General features: G+C 35.7%; 1 protein-coding gene across 1 annotated transcript in view; it reads right to left on the bottom strand.

The window, feature by feature from the left end:
• The window catches only part of LOC148943867 (dual 3',5'-cyclic-AMP and -GMP phosphodiesterase 11A-like), a 316296-nt gene that overhangs the window by 112665 nt on the left and 186090 nt on the right, over positions 1 to 17541 (bottom strand). The window lies entirely within an intron of this gene.

The following is a 17541-nucleotide window of genomic DNA, read 5'->3' as shown; positions in this document are numbered from 1 at the left end:
AATCACGGCTGCATATTTCGTTACGCTATCTTGATATCGCAACGTCGTTTCTATAAAGTTCAATACCGGCGCATAAACATAACTGTAGTCAGCCATGCTGACGTGCCGTAAATATTCCACAATCAGTCCTTCAGCAAGTACAAATCGGTATCCGTAGGGCAGGTTAATAATTATCCAAGAATTTCTATTTCAAGTGCACGCGCCGAGCGCTGAATGAATACAAACAAAATGAAGGAACAAGGGAACAAGGGAAGTGTAAGGACCCCCTCAACTGTTCCCCGCAATTTACGGGTAACTTAATACAGGCGGGTACAGTACGTCGCTTGCGGGAGGTTCCTTCCCCTCTTCTGATCATTCCCAGTACGCTTCTTAACAATGAGGAATCAAAAATGGCGCTATAGAAAATTGATACTATAGATGACATGACGATCTTCCCGAGAAAATAGATTGCATAAGGAAAAACACCAAGGGAAAAAGAGGTATTCCAGTAATCAGAGAAGATAATACGAGCGGTACTTGACAAAAAATTTATCTTTAGAAGGTAAACAACAGCAGGAAAAGACCTTAAAATAATTCAGAAACTTTTTCAAGTTACCAGCAAAGATGCAAGCTCAGACACAATAGAATTGAATATACTATAGATGGCATTATCCCTCTCAATTTCCAATTGAATGAGCCCCTTTTGAAGTTTCACGAAAACCCTATCTATAAAAACCTTATATGCCCCCAGGAAAGAACTTACAACCTTTACCCTTGGGGCTCTGGGGTGTTTGTCATCCTTAAATACATAATTTCTAGAACTTTCAACTGCGTTGAACAAAATGTCTATCTCTAAACTTTGATTGAATTTTTAGGGGAAATGGTGGGCGTATAAGGGGGGTTAATTACTCTCCACTCACTTTTGACTATCAAAAAGCGCAATTTCAATTTCCAATCAAATGAGCCCTTTTATAAATTTCTATAACATCTTTCTATAAAAGCTTTATGTGCCCCCAGGGCATAACTTACAACCCTTGCACTGAGGGCTCTGAGGGGGTTATCATCCTAAAAGTCCTAATTTCAAGAACTTTCAACTACGTTGAACAAAATGGATGTCCCAAAATTTCGATTGGATGTGTTTGGGAAAATAGTGGGCGTTAGGGGGATGTTAGTCACTCTCCAATCACTTTCAACTATCAAAAAAGGCACTAACCCTTTCAATTTTCAATTGAATGAGCCCTTTTGAAGTTTCTAGGCTTTCCCTAAAACCTTATATGCCCCCTTACTTTACTTAGGACATAACTTACAACCCTTTCCCTGAGGGCTGTGGGGGGGGGGGGAGTTATCCTTAAAGACCTAATTTCCCAAACTTTGAACTACGTTGAATAAAATGGCTATTTAAAATATTGATTGAATGTGTTTAGAGAAAAAATGGGCGTGAGAGAGGGGTTAGTTGCCCTGAAATCACTTTCGACTATTAAAAAGGGCACTAGCACTTTGAAATTTTAATCAAAAGAGCCATTTTTCAAGTTTCTATGACAAAGGTTTCTATAAAAACCTTATATACACCCAGGGCATAACGTATAAACCTTACCCTGAAGACTGTGGGAGGAATGTCCTGCTCAAAGGTATAATTTCCTGAACTTTGAACTGCGTGGAACAAAACGGCTATCCCAAAATCCTTATTGGATGTGTTTGGGGAAATGGTGGGCGTGGAAGGGGTGTTTGTTGCTTTCCAATCAGTATCGACTACTAAAAAGAACACTAGCCATTTCAATTTCCCATCGAATGAACCCTTTTCGAAATATATACGACAACGCGTTATATAAAAACCTTATATGCCCCCTGGGCATAATTTACAATCCTTGCCCCTGAAGGCTCTGAGGATGTTGTCATCCTCAAAGACCTAATTTCCAGAACTTCTTTGATACGAAGTGCCCAGCCTTAAAGGTTAAAATTAACAAGTAATACATTGTGCCAACATCGTTCTTATATGCCCCCAGGGCATAACTTAAAACCCTTGACCTGAGGATTGTTTGGGAGTGTCCTCCTCTTTACTTAGTCCCCGTTTCTTGTCTCGTTCTCGAGTGTTCACGTTCTTTACTTTGGCAGCGCGATCGTGCTGCTTATGATTTATACAACAACTTTCTATATAAACCTTATATGCCTCATGGGCATAACTTACAACCCTTGCACTGAGGGCTCTAAGGGGGGTTATCATCCTAAAAGACCTAATTTCCAGAACGTTTAACTACGTTGAACAAAATAGGTATCTCAAAATTTTGATTTGATGTGTTTTGGAAAATGGTGGGCTTGAGAGGGGCGTTAGTCACTATCCAATCACTTTTATCTATTAAAACAGGTGCTAGCCCTTTCAATTTCCAATTGAAAGAGCCCTTTTAAAGTTCTTACGACAACGCTTTCAATAAAACTTCATATGCCCCAGGGCATAACTCACAACCCTTGCAATGAGGGTTCTGAGGGGGTTATCGTCCTAAAAGACCTAATTTCCAGAACTTTCAACTACGTTGAACAAAATCGATATCTTAAAATTTTAATTCAATGTGTTTGGGAAAATGGTGGGCGTGAGAGGGGCATTAGTCGCTATCCAATCACTTTCAACTATTAAAAAAGGCAATAACCCTTTCAATTTCCAATTGAATGAGCCCTTTTGAAGTTTCTACGACAACGCTTTCAATAAAGACGTTATATGCCCCCAGTGCATAACTTACAACCCTCGCCATGAGGCCTGAGGGGGGAGGAGTTTTCATCCTTAAAGACCTAATTTCCAAAGCTTTCAACTACGTAGAATAAAATGGCTATCTAAAAATTTTGATTGGATGTGTTTGGGGAAAAGGTGGGCGTGAGAAGGGGGTTAGTTGCCCTCAAATCACTTTCGACTATTAAAAAGGGTACTATCCCTTTAAATTTCAAATTGAAAAAGTTTTTACGAAAAAGATTTCAATAAAAACCTTATATGCCCCCAGGGCATAACTTATAATCCTTGCCCTGAGGGTTTTGGGGGATTGTCTTCCTCAAAAATATGTTTTCTGTCTGGTAATCAACTACGCTGAACAGAGTGGCTATCTCAAATTTTTTTTTGGATGTGTTTGGGGGAATGATTGGTGTGGAGGGGGGGGGAGAGGACTAGTTGCCCTCCAATCAGTTTCGACTATTAAAAAGGGTCACTAGCTTTTTGAATTTTCAACCGGATGAGCTTTTTTTGAAGTTTTTACGACAACACCTTCTTTAAAAACCTTATATGCCCCCAGGGCATAACTTAAAACCCTTGCCCTGAGGGCTCTGGGGGAGTGTCCTCCTGAAAAACATATACTCTAACTGGAAATCAACTCTGCTGAACAAAAGGGTTATCTCAAAATTTTGATTGGATGTGTTTGGGGGAATGATGGGCTTGGGGGGGGGCGGGTTGCCCTCTAATCACTTTCAACTATTTAAAAGGGTACCAGCCCTTTGAATTTCCAATCGAATGAGCCTGTTTTGAAGTTTCTACGACAAAGCCTTTCATAAAAACCTTATATGCCCCCAGGGTATAACTTAAAACTCTTGCCCTGAGGGTTTTGGGGGAGTGTCCTCCTCAAAAACATATTTTCAATCTGGAAATCAACTTTGCTCAACAAAGTGGGTATCTCGAAATTTTGAGTGGATGTGTTTGGGTAAATGGTGGGCGTGGGGGATAGTTGCCCTCCAACCACTTTTGACTACTAAAAAGGGCACTAGCCACTCCGATTTCCATTCGCAGGAACCCTTTTCAAATTTTCTACGGTAACTCTTTCGATACGAAGTGCCTGCGAATGGAGAAAAAAACAAAAAAAACACATTGTGCCCTCATCGTTCTTTACTTAGGCAGCGCTAGCGCGCTGCCCATGATAAATATCCATAAAAGTTTTATTACTATTAGAACTCTCTAGTCTATTCGATGCACCTCCAAGCAAGCTGGTAAAATGGAATAAGCCTTTTTTATACCCCCTTCCCTCCCAAGACTAGGTAAGCATATTCAATTTTCAGCTAGTATAATTCTCTATATGATATTAGCAAGTTAAACCCCACCCTCTCCCAAATAAAGTATTTTCACCACCGATACATTAATCCGATTCTTATGTGTCAAAATTTGTGCATTTTTGCTATTCGTAAAAAGGTATCTCTTTGTCATGCCGACAGATGTGCGTTTAAGCCTGGTTAAATACTATCCATTAGCCTATAGTTATCGTGAATTACCGAAACCAGCCTGCAGTTAGCTAATTGTGAACGAGGATTTTACTTAAAGCAGTAATTGTGCGAAATGGTCTTTTGAGCTTTTGTCAGCAAAATTGACGAGATATTTTTCCATTATTAATCTATTGATTCAGGAGAAGCTGTGATTATTATTTTTATATTCAAAATGTGACTAGTTCTATTTTGAGTTGTCAGTGTACATTTCTTTGGGATGGGGTGAGCGACGGGGGAGAGCTTTAGTTAAAGGTGCCTTTGTCCCTGCCTTTGTCTTCAAAATTAGAAGATTTTTATTTAAATCTTTAAGTGAAATGATTGGAAAAATGTAACTTATTTAGGCACTAAACGAGAAGATGTTTATTAAACCTTTTTTGACCATAATTATCTAGGAAAGATGTTTACTGATTCTGTAGCCCTTTTCTCGCAGAAATTAGTTTCGATATCATGAATGGGGGTATCATGGGGGTTATTTTTGGGATTATCCTTTTAGAGAAAGGTTTAAAGAATACGTCACTCATAAAAAATTCTTAGACTTCGGTTAAAACTAAAGCTTATTCTTTGAAAAAGTTTTCTCCTAGCGTCCCTTGTCAGGACTATGGGTTCTAGCAATTATAAAGAAAGAGGAATAAGTAGGCAAGCTCGTGGAAGGGGAGGAGGGCTGAGGGGATGAGTTATTCAAATGAAATTCAAGAGGGGACATACTGAAATTAGGCCAAAGTTATTTGGAAAAACATTTTGATGATATGTCTGAGGACAATTACACCTAGAACAAATGGGTTATGCATATTTTACCCCTGTATAATTACAGAAATTCTCTCCCCCCATGTATGGGACCTCCGGTAAAGACGGGGTAGGGACGGTAATGGGCTATTTTCATAAGGGCAATTTCCATAAGTTGTAATTTTTTATTAAAAACTAAAATTTTGTTTCTTTTTGAAGGATTTTCCAGAGTTGCCACTCCATGCAAGTTCCCACCCGTCAAATGATTGGTCAATCAAGGATACCTGCGTCCTACATGCAAGCTCCCACTCATCAAGCTGTTTGGTCATCGGCACTGTCCTCCATGCAAGCTCCCACCCATCAAGCACCCGCACTGCCTACGCAAGCTTCCAACCTTAACGTAAGTAAAATTATTGAAACTTGCCGCTTAGTCTAGCTAACTTTCATTCTTTTTAATTTATTTTTAATTTTTACTATTGCCTCCTATCATTACCAGCTTTGGTACGTTTACAGAAAGGTAAAGTTGTGGGTTGTGCAAATTTACGAAAAATTGGGGTTGGATTTAGGGTACCATTTTCAACTCCTCATCTGGTGGTGGACTTACTTCTAAAAACTAGTGATGCTAAAATAAGTACGGTCACCGACGTGGATCAGCACTTATTTTTAGAGAGATACATGTAGAGAGGGTATGTTTTCCACGGGGATCGTATCCTTGAAACCAACTTGACTGGACAAAGCACCCGTGAAAATTCGATTGTGGTTTTCTTTAATATGAATTCTCTTTATCACTTGGGTATTACATTCATTTGCCATATAAGAATTACCAATGGCTGGACGATCCTTCTGCTTCCAATTTCCCCAACATTTGGCCTTTGGTAAGATGTGCGAGAGTTTGCGCAATAGAAACTGTTGTGACGTTGTGACCGACCCAAAGAATGGGGCCGAGTTATTTTCAGATCTGAACTTCATATCATTCACGATTATAGACTCCAATATGGTCCTTTTACATAGAAAAAAAGAAGCGTAAAGTTAAATAAAAACATTACCGCTGGTAGTGCCATATTAGAAATTTTAAAAAAATCATGTTTTAAATTTATTACAATGTTTGTAAGCTCCAATAGTTGGGAGAGAGGCAATTTCAAGTGTCTTAGGGAGAAACTTATTCACTCCTATGGAATGTTAAAGCAAATAATCCCGTTGGATGATTTGGAAAATGGTAAGCACAATTGCGCCCAAATAAACTTACCAACTGGGACGCGTCTATTTATTCAAATTTAGTGAAGTTCCAGGCCCCAAATAAATCATTAATACTAAAATCCGAGACGGGGAGTGACTTGGTATCCAAATGTGTGTTTCCTGAACCAAATGTGTATTGTGTATAAACACACAATGAGGCTCACAAACCTGTCTCCAAGGGGGTGTCGACACATTATGTAATCGAAAATTTCAACATGAGTATGTATAGGAACTGTGTAGAGAATAATTTATTTCCAATATTAGAGGTCTTGGCCATTCTCTCTTTAAAATATAGAAAATACCCAGTTGGAGTTGAAACGGACAATGAGGCTACCGAACATGTCTGGAAGGGGGTGTCTTCACATTATGTAAAGGAGGATTTCAACATGAGTGTTTATAGAAACTGTGTAGAGAATAATTTCTTTCGAATAGTGAAGGACATGGCCATTTGTTCTTTAAAATACAGAAACTACACAGTTCGAGTTTAAAAAATTGCCATGTCCACCTTATCAGACAAAGTCTATTTACACATATGCGGTGTGAGGATACTACCACTTGGTCATTACCTTACTTCAGATCAAGTTGATTGTATAGATTATAGAATACAACTCGGTCTAGAGAAAGCCCAATAGTTGGTGAGAGGGGGGCTGTTTTTCTATCTGTCTCCAGCTCAGCATTGTATTTTCTTGTCTTGTGTTTTTCTAGTCATGTTTTTCTAGTCAATTTTCTCGTGTTTTTATTTTTTTTGTATTTTTATTTGCGCAAAGTGGTATTTTAAAAGTGTTATATTATGTTTCTTGCCACCACCCGCCCCTCTCCGTGGCACCTTCCGGCCATCATTCTGGCAGTCCCGTCCTCCTGAGAATTCCGGTCAAATCTGGCTCAGAGGGCAGGAGCCATTTTCAAGTGTTTATAAGTGTCTGTAAATATATTGTTTAAAAGATAGATTAGTGTATTTAATTATGTCTTAAAGAAATTTATATTCTATTTCATTGAGTATTTATTCAGCAGACCGAATTTAGGTTTAGTCAGTTGTATCTTGACATTGGAGGAGTATGTAGCAAATTAAACACCGTTCAGATCATTTCTTTTTGGACCATCAATGTCTGGAAAAACAACACTTTTAATGAAAATAATCCAAAATCATGATAAAATGCTTTTATAGGATCTGAAAAATATATTTTATTTCTCTAGTGTGTGGGAAGAGTCCTATGACAAAATAAAAATTAATTAACCAGTATTAAAATTCATACGAGGACCTGACGTGTTTAATAGTATTGTGCCAAACTCTTGGTTGATTATTGATTATTTACCTGAATACATTGAAGAATTGTCTATGGAGATGTTACAATTATTCACGATCCGGTCTCATCATGAAAACATATCCGTAACTGTTGTTCTCCATAATATCTTTCATCAGAATAAATGTATGAAAACACTTCCTATAAATTGTACCTACTATATCATCCTTATATTTTTTCGCGATTCACGTTCTCTTAAAATTCGAAACAAGCAAATATATCCTGGCGAACCCAAATTTCTATTATCGTCATACAATCAATCTACTAATGAACCTTATGGATATATTTTATTGGATCGTAACCAAAACACGCCCGAAAAGCAAAGCGTAGTCACGGATATTTTTGATAGCTAAGTTATTGTATATCTACCCGTGAATATAACAAAGGTCATTAGTTGCCATCATGCCGCTGAAGAAGCTACATGGAAACATACATTTATTTTCTGTTCTAAGTGATTTAAAACCACGGCTTAGGAAAGCTATTTAAAAAAATGATATTGACAATGAATTCATTAATCTCCTATCTGAACTTTGTTTAAATTTAACAGAAGGCAATGTTCAACTTTCAGAATGTGTTAGACAACAGACAAAGCCATATTTCTCATTTGTACGTGCCTTAGATTGAAAAAAAGAAAGGAAAATATTTTAAAAGAAATCGGCTTGTTCAAGCACGTCGTAGTTTCTTTTCATTGCTACTGCTGATAATTGCATAACATGTGAACATTATTCTCTAGAAAAGGCTAAACCCTATAAATTGATGTCAATTAAATTTGCTCTTTCACCAAAAGAACACACTGAAGATAATACTGATAAATTTATTAACAAAGAAATAATTGCCGATGATGAAAAATTAATGTTGCTTCCAAATGCCCATCGACGTGTCGAGAAACATAAAAGTTTTGAAACTTTGAAAAAGCCAAAACAAGAAGAAAACTTATCTAAAGGTTTAACATTTGTTGTAGACCTATTACCCCAATCATATCGTGAGCAAAGTAAAAGACTTTTTTCGGTGAAAATGAGCAAATTTACGAGAAAAAAATGCAGTTATTAGCCAGGGCAAGCCCTAAAATTCAATTCATTTGCTATCTGATTTGATTGCAAATCGTAAAAGGCTTGAATCCCTTGATAGTCATTTATAAGAAATTTTAAAGTCGTCAAATTGTCCAAAATGTCGTATAGGCAATAAACATGTTTTAAACCGATTAAATGAATATTGAAAAATATCAAAAGACATATCAATTGATAGCACAGCAAGTGGGCTTGATGATTTGCAGGGTATTAAATGAAACCGTCTTTGTGTCGCTTTTTAGTATGAAAAAAGGTAGTGGGCGATTTTCACCGCGTTTACGTTCAAAATGGAACAATTTTTGAAAGGGGTTTGTGAAAATACTGGTGAAGTGGGAAGTTTAAGATCTCTCACTAGAATTTCTAAGGTCACTAGAGTTGAAAAGAAGCTAGCAAAACAGTATTTACAGAAGGAACCCAGTTATACTCTTTGTCAAAATCATAGAGTTCACGGTAATCATTAAAAAAAACTAAGGCATTTTTTCCTTGCATATATTACACGCATATTTTTTTTTACTTTAGACGAGATTCACAGACGTCATAACAGACCGTAATAAGTGTTTTTAGTCGCTTTGTATATGCAGTTTCAGTGCATTGAGAGAGGCGATGAAGTTGCTGGAGCCCTTGAATCTATCTCTGTATACGATTCTTACAGATAAATTCAATCAGATCGTAGGAGTGTATTTGTTAATCTCCATGTAAAAAAGTTCTATTAAAATAAAATAAAATACCAGTCCGATAATACTATCATAGTCATAATCCGATAAAGGGAGCATTGGCTGAACGTTTAATAAGAACTATTGAACTTTTACTTTCAAGATATTGTACATCGAAAGATTCTGCCGCTTTTATTCATGATGTAGATAAAATCATGTTGATTTATAAACAAAGTCCTCATCAATCCTGCTCAACGGCTAGTTCTCTTGAAAATCATCAAAGTAAAAATAAGGTTGACATTTTTCTGAAACAATATTCCCATGAAAAGGCTGGGAAGAAAAAAATCTAAGTTTTAGTGATACTGTTCGAATCAATTAAACAAGAAATATTTTTGAACAAGAAAATTACTTATGGTCCTTTGAAAGCTATGACGTATCAAAAATCCTAGATACTAAACCTGTAACGTATCGTCTTTGTGATATGAAAGATGACAAGATTCATGAGAGTTTTCATGATTAGGAATAAAAGTTGGAAATAATGGAATGTATCAAATTTAAAAGGTATTAAAGCGTCGAACAAGCAATTATTGACAGCAACCAACTAGAGACAGTTGCTTGTTCACTAGCTAGAATAAAAATCTGATTTTGATTCTTGAACTGCCGCTGAATACGTTAATAATATCTAACGATTTTTTTTACATTCATGTCCAATGTCTCTGACCCCTTCTATGACAATTTGAAAAAAAACAAGAAATTTTTGGACAAAACTCTCCCTTGCCATTAAATTTGAAAGAACGTATGAAGTTGCTTTTGTTGATTGTATTCTTAAAAATACATATGATAGCTTAAGAAAAGATCGTACCTATGAATAAAAGTAAAACCGTTTGACTTTTCAGACAAGATTGCAGTGTCAAATTTGACTCTGATTGTTACTTCTTTGCAATTGTATCCTATGGGTGATACAGCAATATGAGTAATTTGTGTTTATTTATCAACAGAACCATTGCGTATTGAAATAAGGGTGGCTTCACATTCAACTATTCGGCAGAACAGAGGAGAATTTATATTACCAATCTATTTGAGAATGAAAAAATTTTCCTCGCTGAGGATTTACGTGAGGTTCTTGGTCTTACAGATTGTATTATTAAATTCAAATATTTCAACGGCAAGCAGCATGTTATCTACGCAGACTATGCACCCACATTCTTATCTGACAATTGTATATTTCTTTACGAATCCTTTGTTGAGAGATAGAGAGTCGGCAATAGCAATGTCACCGTTCTACGTATTCTTGAACGAAAAACAAGTCACTAATATGTTCACCACTACAATATAAGGCACATTCAAGACATTCCAGTCAACACTTCGTATTTGGAGCTCTGTCAGTCAAAATTAAGGAGTGAATTGGGCGATCCTCTAGCAATAACAAAAGGTTTGGCTGTGATTACGTGTCATTTTGATCAAATCAGCGAGAAGGCGAATAGAAATTGTTTTTGTCCTGATTTTGATTGCTATGCTGCTACTCTTGGGCCACGACAATTGGGTCATGGAATGAACTATCACAGGGTTCGTTATTCAATGTCCGGTTACGGTCTCGGCAATTATTTTGCTAATTTATTTCGCTCTTCATTACCCCTGGCTAAAAAATATATTGCACTGGTTGTCGCAGATTTTGCGTCCTCTACACTATACGATTAGGGCTCGGGGAAGGATTTTAAAGAAAGTATTTCACAAAATCTCAGGTCAAGATCCCTCGGCGAGTGATTGAAATCACAACAGAGCAAAAAAGATTTAAAAGGCAAGAAGGACTTCATCACTCATCAGTATCAACTCAGCCCGGGAGCGTAAAGCAACAATCAAGAAAAAGAAAATAAAAATTGATAGATCGAAAAAGGATTTCTTTTCCTAAGAAATTCATTGTTACCACATAGAGAATCTAATCCTTCACTCAACTCATCTCTAAATCTTTTCAATGCACAAAATATTTATGTGGGTACAAAACAAGGTTACTATGAAGAATTTTATTCGCAACAACCACTCTCTGAAAAAGACCATTTTCAAATTTATTCCAGAGAAGATTATTTCATAGATTTGACTTCAACATTTAAAGATTTGCATTTAATTGTAAAAAAGTCTAACAATGAAAAACCAAGTGCAGCTGAGGGGTTATCCTGTGAAAATTGTTTACTACACAATTTATTTAGAAAAATAAGTGTCTACATAAATGGAGCATTGGTGAGCTTGAGCAGCAATCTTTCAAATTATGCAAATTATAAATAATTAATTTTGATGACTGCAAATTCCTATAAGAAATTGAGAGGTAATGGTATTGGATTTTTATATAAAACGAACACTGACACTGGTAATATACTTGGAGATGTAACAACTAAAGATTCACATTGAGTTGGTAAACTAAATCATGAAAAATTTAATACAGCTCAGTGGTTGCCTCCCAATGTAAACATTGATATAAAGTAACAACTTGCACTGTTCAGTTTTATTTTGCAAAAAGTAGTTGTCACTGCACCACATGTAACAGTCTCCCTAACCTCAGCAATACTTCATGTAAGAAAACAGAAAATTATGAGTTCTTTTTCCTTGGCAACTGAAAAATTAAGAACCTCTGAAAATAATATCAAATTTCTCGTTCCTCACACAATAGCAAATCCACAGCATATTGCTAAGGGTACACGTACCTATGCTTATTCATCATTTATCAATGGTGAAATTCCTTCGAAACATGCTTTAACTTTTGTAAAAAGCGCTAGCGCCGTTCAATCATGGACATATTCTCCGTATAAATTTGAAAGGTTTGGAACTTCAGTTCTTGTATGTAAAGTAAATAGCATCCCACTCTATAATTTATCCTTTTATAGATCCTGCAGGACCTAATATGAATTAAAAATGCAATCCCTAGATCAAGATTCACAATTATTTGAAAATGGTATAACCGAGGAAATTCTTACAAAAAATCATGATATCATTGTATTGGATTTGTTCGGTACCCAAGATATGAATATTGTCCGAACGGGTAGCGTGTACCTTTAGAGTGTACCTTTGGTGGAGAGTATTGCATTAATCTCGCTAAATCAATTGGAAAACTATTGGGAAATTACCCCTGATATCCGTGTTCTATTAGACTTGGCACCATGAACACAAATCAAATCCACAAGGATCTGTCAGTGGGCCTATACTCTTTTTAATCTACGTCAATGACCTTGTTATTGCAGTTCAAAATTTAAAAGCTACCATTTGCTGTCGTCTTTGTCAATCAGCATCCGTCACTATTTGTGACAGAAGTTCATCCTTACCCGATGCACTTATTAATTTGGCTGATGACTGTACTCTTGGAACAGCTAGTAGAACTGAGACTGATCTTCGTTCAAAGATGAAAGCTCTTTTTGAAAGAGTTTTCTAATGGTTTGATGTAAATTATCTTGCCTTAAATGTCGGGAAGTCAATTTTTCTCATTTTCTCTAGAGTCTTAAAGACTTGCCCTGACCTAAATGAAATACACGCATCAAGAGGTTCTCTAAGTAGACCTAAGTATGGTTACGTTCGGTTCCTATGCATCTTACTTGACGAAAATCTTTCCTTAAAGCATCATATTTACCTGATTAAAAGGAAAGTCTCCAGGAGTCTTGGAATCCTTAGAAAGCTCAAACACATATTTTCAGGGTCAATTCTTAGAATCTTGTTCTACAGCCTAGTTCAGTCTTATGTTTCATATTGTTCTGTTATTTGGATGTCAACTTTCCCCTCGTCTCTGATGCCACTTTCAAAACTTTATGATAAAGCAAGGACTCTTATTAAGAAAACTAATTGATTTTCACTTAAGCCCTTGCTTGATTTGAAATCTCCCTATTTTTTTCTTGTTCTTCTTTAATTTTTTTACAATTGCATGGCCATCTTATTGCTGCTCTATTTAATAATATATCTTTTGTTTCTGATCAATCGACTTATCATCTCCGCACTTCTGGCCATTTAAAGATTCTTCAAACTCCATCAGTGAGGTCTGACTTCAACCCTTTGACAACTCGCAACAGGATTTGGAACACGCTCCCTGTTTCTGCACGAAGCTGCTACCTGTTTTGTATGTTCAAAAATTATGTTAGAGAATTTCTAGCTTGTAATTAATTTTTTTTTGGTTTTCCTTTGGTCTTTTTGTTTGTTTTTTTGGAGTTGATGTCTCTTGATTGAGTTGGATATTTATTTGAGTTGGCAAAATCATGAGCTACCCCCTGCCTAGCTTGTCATTTCGGAGATTATTAAGGTGGGCGACTGGATTTTTTGAATATTGTTTATATTTTTTTGTATTGGTATTTTTTTCTCCCTGTTCTTTCCCGGCCATGGAGCCTTATGGGGTAGATTTTGTTGAAGTAGTTTTTTATTTATTATTTTTATTGTTAAATAAAGAACTCAGAACTCAAACTAAAAAAAAATAATCAATGTATTCAGTATGGACCCCTATATGTCCAAGTATAAATCCTATTGCATACCTCCGGATTTCCTTGATCATATTCCAAGTGTTAACAATATGCGTATCATTCTTAATAGTAACCCATAAGGTGTATGCTATGCATCTCTCAAACAACAAAGAATATTGAATTTTTTTATCCTCTTGGTTTACCATATATGTTCTATACAACTTATATTAAAAACTTTCTTGAGCAAACTGTAAAACCTATTATTCAAAATCGGAAGCAGGTACAAGATTTATCAACAAAAAGCTACTTTTCATGCACTATTATATTCTGTTTTCCGATCTCTCGGGCATACTTACAGCAAGTTCCTCAACATTTATGGTAACAGTCCTCGATTAAATGACTTTCTTGTTGAAAAACTCTTTCCTACCTGTACAATATAATTTTGTGTGCCCTAAGAGTGAAATGCTTTAAAAATGTACGTAAATTTGTTTATAACTTAAATTTATATGTACAAAAACACTGTATCCTTTTATATTTCATCTTGTACGTATAAGCAATCATCAGAAACAAAAAGAGATAGAAGCTTGTCTAGATTTAACTTGTGTGCATCTTGTCATGCAAAGTCGGGGTCACATTGCTTACAATATATTGTAACGTCATTTATAATACATCTCTTTGTAAAGTCAGTAATACTATACTATTTCATGCTATAAAATTCACGTATTGCAATTTTCAATTTTGAAATGTCACACACAAAATTCTCATATGAAGAATCCCTTTCTGTAACAGCCAAATAAAATTCTGTAGGTTTATAATCATAGTAGCTGGTACCTTCACAGCGATGTTGCCAAAACATTACTCTTTTATTATTCCACCAATTGAAGCGTAGAAAGGTTCTTCTTCCCAAAACAATTTAAAATCAGAATGATACAAATCTCTTAAAAAAAACAGAAATCACGTTTAGGGTTTTTTGTAAGCATGCCAAGGTAAGTATTTTCCCGTTAATTGCATTTATCATAATTGGAACATAGGAGATCTCTAGTATGAAAGTAACAAATCTCTTCAAGCCACGAATTATAGTCTTTAATTTGCAAAGCACATCCTCTATGCATTTTATATAGATTGCATAATCTACACTTTTCACTATAGTCATTAACAAAGGTACAAATTTCAACTGAAGACCAGCTGCCCAGTGTATGCAAGCATAATGGACATGTTTAAAACATTTTGTGATTTTGACTTATCGCGAAAAAAGAAACTGAAAAGGGAAAGTGAATATCTTCTAAGAAGAGAAGTGACGTCAAAAAACTTGTTTAGACAAGATTTATCGACTTTTTTCTTGTTGTCTTACAAAATGGCCGTCTAAGCAGTAGTTAAAAGCAAAATAACAATATAATTTTGTTTTGTGGCAATGATTGTATCTATAAATTGAGTAAATGAATCTGGGCCACGACTTAAGAGTTTCATGAAATAGTCCAAAGAGTGAGAATCAGTTCTCATTGTATCGTTAAGCATTGTTTTAGAAAATATTTTCCTTTGAAAAGGTAACTCTAGAAAATTATCATCTAGAATCAAACACTTTTCCAATTTTACTAGATTCTGTAAGATATTTGGTTCACAAATCCAGTCATATTTAATCCTGACACTCTCACTACCAATCTTGGACTAAAAATCTCGTTAGTAACAAACTTACTCCTTTCTTATAGATTGACTCAGATTGTTTTCTTCAATATATTTCACTAATTTATATAATCCGTCTTCTAATCTCTGTATATGCATTATATTCACTTTTATAGCCTATCGCCCAAACATCTCGTCTCATTCTAGGGTTAGTCGACATTCCCTTGTAATGTCTACTTTTTCTTTAGGCATTCTAGGATCCGTTTCGTCATTGTTAGTGCCTTCAATATGCAATAGTGTAAAAGCATCAATAACAACAGCCTTGATGTTGACACAGTGAACTCTTTTTTAATACTGAAGGAAGGTTACGCAAGAGTGCGTCATCCTCTATTACATGACACCTGACCATTTGAAATAGGGACCATTTAAAATCAAGGGGCATGTCTTCCGAAAAGTAAACATTGATGCAACACCATTTAAAACAGGGGCATGTCTTCCATGACGTCAAGGGAATCCCGGGTTTTGCTGAATCCCGGCTATAAGGATATTCAAAATACAGGGTGCATTCAAAACTACCGGATGTCTTTTGAAGCAGGGACCATTTAAATCCCGGCTGTCAGTCCATTTAAAAGCCTTGTCCTCATACTACTTACAACATCAGACAATCGCACCAATAAGCCACCCAATCAGCCACCACAAGCTCACGAAGATGTGTGGGAAAACTCACAATCAGCCACCACAAGCTCGCGAAGATGTGTGGGAAAAAACTTACAATGTCAACTATAATCAAGAAAATGTGTCTGAAGTGGTTTGGCCATGCAGTGTGACGTCTAGAAAAGACCCCAACAAACTAGGTTCTTGCTGCAGTGCCTCTCTACTCCGGAAGAAAAAGTCGGGAGGCCAGATCAAGTTGTGACAGAACTTCATGAAGAAGGACTTCAAACCCCTAGGTGGGTTCCAAAAATATGGCTATATGTGGAACAAGTCGTGGTGACAATTCATTCGTTTTAGATAGAGGACAGATCACTTTGGTAGAGCCTGATCCAATAGTTTTTTTTTGCAAAGCTGGACTGAATAGCCTTTGGTCTTATGTAAGTCAGTAGTAATTAGAACTGTTAAATTAGAACTGGATCTTTTGTTTTCACGCCAGAGACATGAAAAACTTGAGAAATATTGATTATGTTAACCAAAATCCAAACTTTGCAATTAACAACGAACGGAAATTAATTTAAAAAGCTTTCTAAAATAGAAGTGTTCAAACCAAACAAAGGGCCATATTAAAATTAAGACCAGCAGAAACAAATTTCTATAATAAAATAAACTAAAAAAGACCAGAGATTACTATTACAGAATAAGACCCAAAATACACAGAAATTAAAATAAACAATTATTGAAAACCAAGAGATTGCAGGTATTAATAAAGATGAATAAATAAATCCTAAAAAGAGGAAAAATGAAATTGAACATGACACTCAAAAAGGAACAAAAACTACTGGAGACAAGGGTTTGGCTTCTGCCCTTTTCCCCATTCAATAACCAAAAAATTCCTAATCTTGTTGCATCATTCGTGCTCAACTGAAAAATAAATATATTTGAAATATTTTCTTTATTTCTACAACATTAAACTTTTTAAATTAAATGAAATTATGAATTGCTGAGTTTCCAGGAATTAATATCGTTATGTATAAAATATTCAGTTTATTTTCATTAGTTCTATCCATTCGCCTTGAATATTATAGTGATTTTGTATATACTTTTCGTCAATGTTTTGAAACACAAAACTGTAATGTTCAAGATGCACATAGTTTTCGATAAAACCCAAATGACAATACAAGCTTTAGATTTTTAAGGTTAGGGAAGGGAAAAAAGGGCTGTAACCAAACTCCTGTCTGTAGTGTTTTTGTTCCTTTTAAGTGTCATGTTCACTTTCAATTTTCCTCTTTTTAAGATTTATTTATTCGTCTGCATTAGTACTCGCTATCTCTTTGTTTTCATTGACCGTTATTTCTTCTAGTCTTAAATCTAATATAGTTCTTTAATTTTTTTTGAAACACTTCTTTTTCGAAGCATTATTCTTAACCAATCAACATAAAAAGTTCTGCCTTTAATGTACGTATTGCTATCGTAACTCACTTTTTTGGAGTTTTGGTTACTCTTTGCACGGGACGTGTCTTTTTTCAGCCGGATTCCTCACTAATGTTGCAGTACCTATTCCCCCTCCACTTCTCTCAACTACCATGCCCAGTGCAGAATGCTCAATCTCAGTAATAAGGCATCAATAGATAGTGGTAGTGATTGCGTAATATGC

This window comes from Artemia sp. Qi Xiang Cuo, chromosome 15 (genome assembly GCF_049724085.1).
Source record: "Artemia sp. Qi Xiang Cuo chromosome 15, ASM4972408v1, whole genome shotgun sequence".
Taxonomy (NCBI): Eukaryota; Metazoa; Arthropoda; class Branchiopoda; order Anostraca; family Artemiidae; genus Artemia; species Artemia sp. Qi Xiang Cuo.
The sequence above is the reverse complement of the archived record's forward strand: the minus strand, read 5'-3'. Positions and strand labels throughout refer to the sequence as shown.